Below are 9,949 nucleotides of genomic sequence, written 5' to 3' on the forward strand. Positions count from 1 at the left end.
ATTACCTTCATATTTCTTAAAATTATGCAAAGATTAGAGCTTTTGACTCTTTTTGAGTGCCCTGAACTTGGCAAAGCTACGTAATAATTTCCTGCTCTTGACTCTTCACTAATAGAAAGAGAAGTGACAGGAAAACCACTGGTCCAAGACTGTGAAGATGATTAAGGTGAAAGTTGGAGCACTGGTGCCAAAATCCAAAGAAGCGCCAAGTCACTTAACAGGATTGGGTCCCTCCCCAACCTCAGCACAGGGAAGGTAAAGGCTGACTAGGGAGGCTGGAGCCCCAGATAGCACATCAAAGGTGGAGTCAGCTCTGAGAATGGCTGTTCTGTCATGCCATTGGAAGAACAAAAATCTTGTCACTTGTCACTTTCATCCACCAAAAAGTAAAAGGTCATTTTTTTTTTCCATTCCACTGTTAATTTTTCAACCAACAAACCAGGCCAGAGCACTTTTTCTGTGTGTAACTGGTAAGTGTCCCTTTCTAGAAAACAGCCTTTGTCTATTTCTAATTGCCACACAACTCTGGGAGGCACTTGTGTGGAATAATGATGGAGAAAGGAAACAGCACCCAGCCAGTCAGATCAGCCAAATCAACCCTGGGGATTAGCACAGTGGCAGATGTTCCAGCCAGACGATACACATAAAGAGACTCTAGAAATGTGGAATTTAGGGGAGGAAGCATTTTTGCAAAAGAGTTGCTGCCCAAGAACAAATTGCTGGCATCAGCCTGTTGAAAGTCAGGCTCAGAAAGACCATAAGAGTCTTACATCATGCAGGTGTGAAAATGCTGTTCCGTCCCTCATCTCCCATCTTGGGTGTCTGAAACCTCAGCATCTCACCTCATATATACTCATGAAAACTAAGACACCTCTTTAGCCATTTAAAGTTCTTAGGTCAAAATGACTATACTTTTTAAGAGAAAATTTACATATTGGAGAAGTGTGATGTTTAATTTATGCATCAATTTGACTGGGCTATGAGATGCCCAGATATTTCATTAAACATTATTTGTGAGTGCTTCTAGAAGACATTAGTATTTGAATCAGTGGACTGAGAAAAGCAGATGGACCTCCCAGTACAGGGAACATTAGCCTATCCACATAGGGTCTGAGGAGAACAAAATAAACAGAGGAAGTTTGCTTTATTCTCTCTCAGGCTGACTGTTTAAACTGGTACATTGATCTTCAGAGCTTGGTGCTTCTGGTCTTGGGACATCAGATCAAAAACGGAATACACACCATTGATTCTCAGAGTTTTGAACTATACTCTTTCCCAGGTCTTTGGTTTTAAGATAGTGGGAATAAGACTTTTCAGCTTTCATAACTGTATGAGTTGATACCTGATAATAGATCTCTTAGATGTAGATAAACAAATTGACTTTGTTTCTCTGGTACTAATTTTCTTAGTTTCTAATGTTTCTTCTGGACTAATATAAGAAGTGAGAAAGAACATGAAAAAAAAAAAGAGAGAAATTGGAAATAGTAAGGTTTCCTAAAGGGGTACCATGGAAGACACTTCACTCTGAGCAATGAGTTATCCCTCAAATGAGATAATGATGCTGACTTCATAGTGTTATGGAGGGGCCATATGTGAAATGATACATGTGACAATCCCTCAAATGTCCTACACATAAAATGAGCAAGTGGCTATTTTTCACACTCTTCCCAGGGGCTGCCTACCACATTTCTTAAAAATGTCCCTCTGAGCTAATACTCCTCCTCCACAAGAACTTACATCAAATACTCCCTCATTATCACATCTGACAAAGCAGATCCCAGCTGTTAATGACAAATTAGTGTTCCAGCTACCCCTATCTCTTAGAAAGCAATGTCCCTCAGCTCTGCGGGGAACATTTGCTTTTCAGAGACTAGCCTTGGTATTTTATGGAACAAGCCAGGGAGACATCTCCGGAGAAGGGCTGATGAGGCTTCTTGCTTGCTTCCCTCTCCCAGATATCCTGCAGCTTTGTCACAAAGTCCAGGGAAGGAGAGAACAAGCGTAGATGTAGAGTCTTCAAGAAAAGAAGTGAACATCTCTCCTTTTCTCAGGGTGCGGTGGGAACAGCACTAGAGGAAGGAATGCAGTGGAGATCTCACTTAGGATGGGGGCTGCCCAAAGCATGAAGTGGGGCACAGCACATGGGGCTCTCCAGCAGCTGTTTGGATGTTAACTCTCACTCTTCACTCCCTCTGCTTAGCTATGTCAGAATGCCCTAGCAACCAGAGCATTACACAATGTGCTTCTTCAGTGGAAGCCATCACTTTTTAAAAAGGAGCTGGGTCCATCACAGACAGGGTTTATATGAGAAGGCAATAGGGGTGTTAAAAGTCCCAGAAAATGGATCAGGGGGAAACTGGCTAAAAGAACCAACGCAGTTCAGCCTGGAGGAGAAAAGACCAGGGAACAGGATGTAGAATGTGGTTGCATGGAAGAAAGAGGCAGCTCTCTGTGCAGCCTGAGAGCTCAGCAAGGACCAATGTGTTGGTGGAAATTAATAGGAGCGTTGGGCTCAGAAAGGTCTCAACTAATAATTAAAGCTGCTCAACTTGAAAGAATCAACAAATTAATGCATTCTTAAAATTCTCTTTCCATGAGGCTTTCACATAGCCACATGGGTCTCTTGGTGAAACAACTAAGCTGTGCACTAATGGCATTGTGTATTGTGTGAGGGAATAGATTAATTTTGTATTCCTTCTGTACAGTTATGTTTAGAGGTAAGCCTAATGGACACATGCAATAAAAGAAAAAATAACTCCCTTTTCCTAAGATTTATGAACTACTTGGTGCACTACAGTCTTTCCCTCAGGGGTGCTGGGGTCTTAAGGACTAAAGGATTGGAGCCCAATGTAAAGTCCTACTTCTCTAGCAAACTGTGGTTCTTTCATTCCATGAGTGTGATCATGGACTAGCACTTCTTATGTGCTATATAGAGATATAATGAAGAATCTGAAGGAAAAGGATATTTTCACTAACAACATGAATCAGTAAAGGAATTAAGTAAAGGCTCTGAGAAGGGTTGGTGATCTCTTACAGAGTCATTAGGTTTGCAGTGTAAGACAAAATGATGCCTTCTAGGACCTTCCTCCACTATTGCCCCATATGGTCAGTGGTCCCTGCAGCTCACCCGAGTAGAGCACTGAAAGGTAATCTGCACCTTTTCCTCCCTTCTCCACAAAAACATTACTGGTATTAGGTTCCCTTAGGGTCTTATTCCCTATTGTACTATATGATAATGAACTTCAAAAGTTCTAGCAAAAAAAATAATACAGTGTTAAGTTTTTCATTCTGCTCTCATATATATCTAATTAGAATATATATATATATATCTAATTAGATATATATATATATATATATATATATATATATATATATATATATATTTAAAAGAATAGGGGCTGAGTGTGTTGGCACGCACACATAACCCCAGCAACTCAGGAAGCCAAGGCAAGTGGATCCCAAGATCAAGGCTAGCCTCAGCAACTTAGCGAGGCCCTAAGCAATTTAGCAAGACCCTGTCTCAAAATAAAAGCAAAAAGGGCTAGGGATGCAGCTCAGTAGTAAGGCAACCCTGAGTTAAATCTTCAGTACTGAAAAGAAAAGGAAAGAATAATGGGGGATATTCAAGCATTGTGGCTACGTGGGAAGTATGTCTGGCCCCAAAAGCAAGTTCCTCAAAATACAACACCTAGATTGTTGTCTAACCCGGAGGTTTTCAAATGCTTTTGCTCTTATACCTGCTAAAAATATTCTTAGCAATGTACCATTGTACACGTTTTAAGTAGACAGTAAAGCTTTTCATCTTAAGTTTAAATACTTTCAAAGGATGTAGTTTGGGGCATATTATAAATGTTTCTACTTTAAAATGATAGCCAAAATTCTTGAATAAATATATGTGGTTAAATCTAAATGCCACAACAATGGGTAACATACCATTATTCCATTTTTTAAAAATAAATATATATTTTTTTAACTTTCAGAAATTTGGCTTTTTTCCTTTTTTCTCCTTAAATTTTATTTTCACTTCTTCCAAAGAACTTTACCTTCATATAATATGATTCTTGTTTGCATGTATTTAACCATCCTACCACATTTATCTGCAATTAAAATCTATCTAAATTGAACTTGTCCTTTTATTTTCTCTGACTGTAAAGCTCTAAGCATTAAAAATGTGTGATTGAATTATTACTGTTCTCAATACACCACTGATTAAAACATCATGAAAACCAAAACTAACCATTAACATGTAAAGTGAAATTATATCACAAAAATGTATCTCAATGAGATGAGTTTGGGTTTTTTTTAGTTCCTGAATCTGTAGATGAATATAATTATTGCTTAGGTGAACAGGAGGGCAACATAAATTCTATTTCTACTTTTTTTGTTTTCATAGGTGTAAGCTGGATAAATTTAAAATGTTTTATTATAGCAATGAAATTCAGTTCTTGGAACTCTATTATATGTCAAAATTCATGGGATGACCTACTATCAAAAATATTTTTAATTTTCTGTCATCTGACTACTTGATAAGGTGATATATATATATATATATATATATATATATATATATATATATATATATATATATTTTTTTTTTTAAAGCAACACTTTGGAAAGCACCTGACTAGCAAAGAGATTTATTCTCCGATTTTTGAATAATTCACTTTCTCAATTTCTGAGAAGTATAGCAAGAGATCTTTACTATGATTTATCAGTTATTATTAATTGTACAATAATACTTTCACTTAGACCTGCCTTTTGAAACTCTCTCTCTTCAGGCAGAAAATATATTTTAAATTTGGTAACGCTATTGCCTAAACAATAGCTTTTTATAAAATGCTTTTATCTTTTAAAAAAAATTTTTAAGTTATACATGGACAGAATATTTTTATTTCATTCATTTATTTTTATGTAGTGCTAAGGATCAAACCCCAGTGCCTCACATGTGCAAGGCATGTGCTCTGCCACTGAGCCACAACCCCAGCCCTGCTTTTATCTTATTTCTTGCTTCAAATATATTATCTCTACTTTGGAGTACAGAGTAAATTCATTCATAGGAAATGTTTGGCAAACAAACAAACAACAACAACAAAAAAACCCTCATCAGCAAGGTTAATCTTCACTGTCACACTGGTTAGCCAAATCACATACATTTTATGTGGAAAAAAAAAAGGTTGACTTCCATTTTTCAATTCAAATAGCTATTTCAAGGACTATTTTAAAAATCTATGAAAACTAAAAGTATATCTTATAAAACTGATCACTAAAAACAATAAAAATCAAGATAATACAGATCTAATAATTTTTGCATGTTTAAATAAATTGTAAAAGCTAGATGATCAATATACCCTCATGTTATACAAGAAAAAAATGATACAAAGTACATCCTATCTCTAGAGAAATAATGTGCAGCTATTGAACACTGTTGACTACCTTTGAACAATAATTACGTAAGAACTAGTGTAAAAATCAGAAACTCCACTAATCATAGAAAAGTTCTAGGCTTCTAATCAATCTGACAGCACATACATTTTTTGTTGCAATTATGAAAAAGATAATAAACATTTTAGAAGAGAAAAGATGATGATAATTGACTGTAATTGGATAAAAATTTCATGCCATTAGTTGATACAATAGGTTTTGACAATTTTGTTAACTAATGCACATCAAATATGGAAGAATCCACATGAAAGTTTTTTTTAATCCTTGGATTTAACCAAATCACACACATTTTACACTGTATTTTGTGAAAATTTACTAGTTACATGTAAAATAATCAGTAAACCAGGTATGGTGGTGCATGCCTTTAGTCCCAGTTTCTTGGGAGGCTGAAGCAGGAGGATAGGTTGAATCTGAGAGTTTGAGGCCAGGCTGGGCAACATAGAAAGACTCAGTCTCAAAATTAATTAATTAATTAATTAAAATAAATCAGCATTGCAAATCTATGCTGATTCAGCTGTTCCAAGTTACTTCTAGTAACTTCTTCCTAGTAAAGATACAACCTAGGGATAGATATTGAAATAGTGAAAAACAACTGCTTAAAAATCACTTGAAGAGGGCTGTGGTTGTAGCTCAGTGGTAGAGCGTTTGCCTAGCATGTGGAGGCACTGGGTTCGATTCTCAGCACCACATGTAAATAAATAAAGGTTCATTGACAACTTAAAAAAAAAATCACACAAAGAAGCCATTTGGGGTATTTGATGTCTCTTAACAAATGTCTCATTGTATTACTCTCTCAGGATTTTCCTTCAAGAGCAACACATTCTTTAATAAAAATCAGGAGAAAGAAAAGGAAATCAAAATTAAATGCCCATCATTTCACTTTACCATACTTGAATTTTGAAAACCTACACGGGAGTCCAAAAGCCCCATTTCTACCTTATTAACATCATATTCACCTTTAATATGTATTTCAGAAAGGAGAGCCCCAAGCTCTACAGATTAATTATTATCATTAGAGGAAATTTTCAGTATGCTACACTTGGGTTTTTGGGTGTCATGTTAAGGACGATGTATCATACTGAAATTTGGGATGGGTAAAACTTCTATATATTTTTTTATAAGAAAGGTGTGTGGGGAAAGAACTATTATAAACCTAGACTTGTTCTCAACAACCAATTTTAGGAAAGAATATAGTTTATACAGAGGGTCTTAAAACTATCCATAAGCATATAGTCGTTGGAAAACATTGCATGCCTTTAGGAACACATACTTCAGTTTGAAAATCATGAATCTACTCTACCCATACAGAGCCTAGCCTGACCCCATCCAAGATTTTTTTACCATGGGAGGAGGATGACTTAATAGTTTCAAAAAGGCCCAGGAAAGGCTCAAATGAGATCGCAGCAGACAAGTTTTGGAATCAGCATTAAGATGCCTCTGTTTCCAATCTGTTGTCCACGGTACTCCAAGTGCTCCAACTATCAAAACAAAGAGTATAAGTCTCCTAGTCTTTTTTTTTTTTTTTTTTTGGTGAAAATAAGTGCATCACCATCCCTTAGAACCAGAGGATTAGTGTTGTAAACTGCCAGACCAACAGAGGCGGGCAGTGATGTAAGTGCATGAAGCAGGCAGGGTGTGAGAAAAGAGTGGTGAGGGCTGAATCAAGGAGGGGGCGTGCCTCATCCAAAGGAAGAGACTTCATCTCAGCTCCAATCCCACTATTCCTAGATCTCTCATTTTCAATCCATATTTTCATGCAAAATCTTCCAGTTTGTCAATAATGGCAAATAAATTAATATTTTTATAAAACACATTGTAAGCAAAATAAAACAAGCCTATAGGTTATACGTAGTCCATGATTGTTGGTTGGCAATTTCCACCCAAACATAACATGGTGTTATGTTTGCCTCTGGTGAAAGAACAACGCAGTTTGGGGTCTCTGACTCCAGCCAGTTCCAATTCTTAGCTCTGCTTCAGCAGTTATTTACTCTAACAAGTCTATAGCTGATCCTCACCCATGATTTCTGTACCTTTAAGGAGCACTGCAGGGTCAATCATCTAATATTTCAAACTTTTTGGAGATCAAGGGAGTTGTTACCAGTGAATCCCACAGTGCACGATTTGCTCAGAGAACTTTAAACGTCTTTTATTTTAGGTTTCTTGTTTTTAAAGCTTCTAATAACATTCTATAAATATCCTTTGTGGGGTTGATAGCACTTAACGATTAATAAATGGAGGCTGTGCAACCCAAATATTATATAGTTCCTGGTTGCTGTCCTCTTCTACCTTTAGTCTCTCAGCTCCAAAGGACTGGAAAACTTTTTCAGCAGAAAGAAGTAGTTATGATTCCAGTTTTACCTCTTTTTATACCTGACCCCTGCTCTACAATTACCGGAGTGCTTTAACTTCAGATAGTGTGTTGATTTAAAAAATATGTCCAAACATTCTTTGGTTTTCTTCCAAGAGGTACAGCTTAATTCCCTTCTTCCTTTAGTGTGGGCTATACTTAATGACTTGCTTCTAATGAGCAGAAAATGATAGATGATGGTGCATTGTGAGAATAGATCATAGGCATTTTGGCTTACTCCTAGCCCTCTCTTGAATTACTTACTTTTGAGGAAGCTGGAACTTAAGAAGACACTCAAGCAGCTCTATAGAGAGGCCCATGAATAGAGGAACTGTGGCATCCTGCCAACAGTCACAGGACTGAGCCATAGTGGCAGCCGGTTCTCCAGCCCCAGTCAAGCCTACAGAGGACTGTGGTCCGTGCTGACATCTTGACTGCAACCGCAAGGTCGTGAGCAATAACTATTAGTTAAATTGTTCCTGGATTCCTGATCAACAGAATCTTTGAGATGTGAAACTTTCATTGTTCCAAGATGCAAATTGTGGTTGAATTTTTTTTTTTAATGTGGAAATAGATAGGAGCAATCCATCTGTTCCACCCCCATGGCTCAATCTCATCACCTTTTTCTATTCTCAGAACAAGGCAAGAAGTCAGGGGTTATTCCCTGACAACTTGACAATCCCACAGGCGATGGGAGCCTGGCGGGTGAGGGAAATAGGACTGTTTATAAGCTTAAAGGAAATCAAATATAAGAAGGGCTTCCCCTACATCCAGATGTATCCATTTCTGGATGGGATTACAAAGAAGTGAGGGTGTCTTTATTTTAAGAATTTTCCCCTCAGGTTGAAAAAAATCCGATTATGTGGTAGGCACCTGAGATTTAGTTGTTCCCTAAGGATACTTTCTCTTAAAAAGATTAAAAGTTGAGGGTGAGTAGGAAACTCAATCAAAATTTGAGATGTGTATTAATTTCAAAGTAAACTCAGCAACCGGCAAATTAGAAGTCCCTCTTGACATGCATGATCAAAAACCCAAGATTTACCAGACAGCATCTGATGCTCATTCTTCAGCTCCTCTTCCTTACCCCTCTGGCTTTTTATCTCAGAATTCTATTCTTTAGCCTCTGTTCAGGTGATCCCTCAATATCTGAACCCAATCACCTGGTTTAGTGATTTGTACACAAATTAAAGTTCCACTCACTCCCATAATACATGAAGAGACCAGCATATTTTTCCCAATTTGGGGAGTATGAATCCCCTGAGTTGCCAGGTTTCAAGGTCACATGAGACCTCCAGAAGGTTCTGGAGAGGCCATTCTATCATCTGCTGAATTCCATGTATCTGGGTACATCCAAATGAAGTGACTTAAAATTCTATCTCAAAATTCTATCCTCTTACAAGTTTAAGCCTTTTGTCTGTGTAAAAGTGCAAATATTCCATGAAGCAAGGTCAGGTATCTTTTGGTAAGGATAAAGAATACCACAGAGTAGGTCTTAATGGAAGGAGTGAGAAAGAACAAGTTTTGAGGTATGTGGGAATGCCCTGAAAGGAAGAAAGAGTCAAGAAATAAAAGGATCTTGGTCTGATTTCTTTTGTGTCCAGAGGCAGCTCTGCTAATACCATCTTAATGAGGCCCTGCCCAGCTCCTAATCTCATAAAGCCCTCAAAAGGGAAAATGCATGAAAGGCAGAACTGATTCTCTTTTGATATGTGCCCCTGGGTTTACAGGCCTGACTTGAAGGGTTCTGGGAACACAAAAATTAGCATGCTCCAATGAAGTCATTCCAAAGTAGGACTCTTCTTCAACGATAAGCCAAATCAGACAATTCCTTTACAGCTTGCATATTTATTGAACAAATACTACTAAAATAGCTAAAATACATTGGGTACTTGTGAGTGCATCAGTAAAGATCACATTGTTACAAAAGCCTGCATTTTCAGCAGTACACAACTGCAACTCTACATAAATGCCACAGATGCAGAATACTGTTTTCTTGCTCTATTTACACAGCTGATATACCTATTCTAACAAAGGAGGGGGGTGGGAGTAAAGCACAAGAAACTCAGGCCAATGGGGGCGCAAGAAGAGAACGAAGTGCAGCGCATGCGTCATCGGTGTTTAACAGTCAGAAGCGGTACAGTTCAGAACAAGGCCTGCCCT

The sequence above is a fragment of the Ictidomys tridecemlineatus genome, chromosome 1 (genome assembly GCF_052094955.1).
Source record: "Ictidomys tridecemlineatus isolate mIctTri1 chromosome 1, mIctTri1.hap1, whole genome shotgun sequence".
Taxonomy (NCBI): Eukaryota; Metazoa; Chordata; class Mammalia; order Rodentia; family Sciuridae; genus Ictidomys; species Ictidomys tridecemlineatus.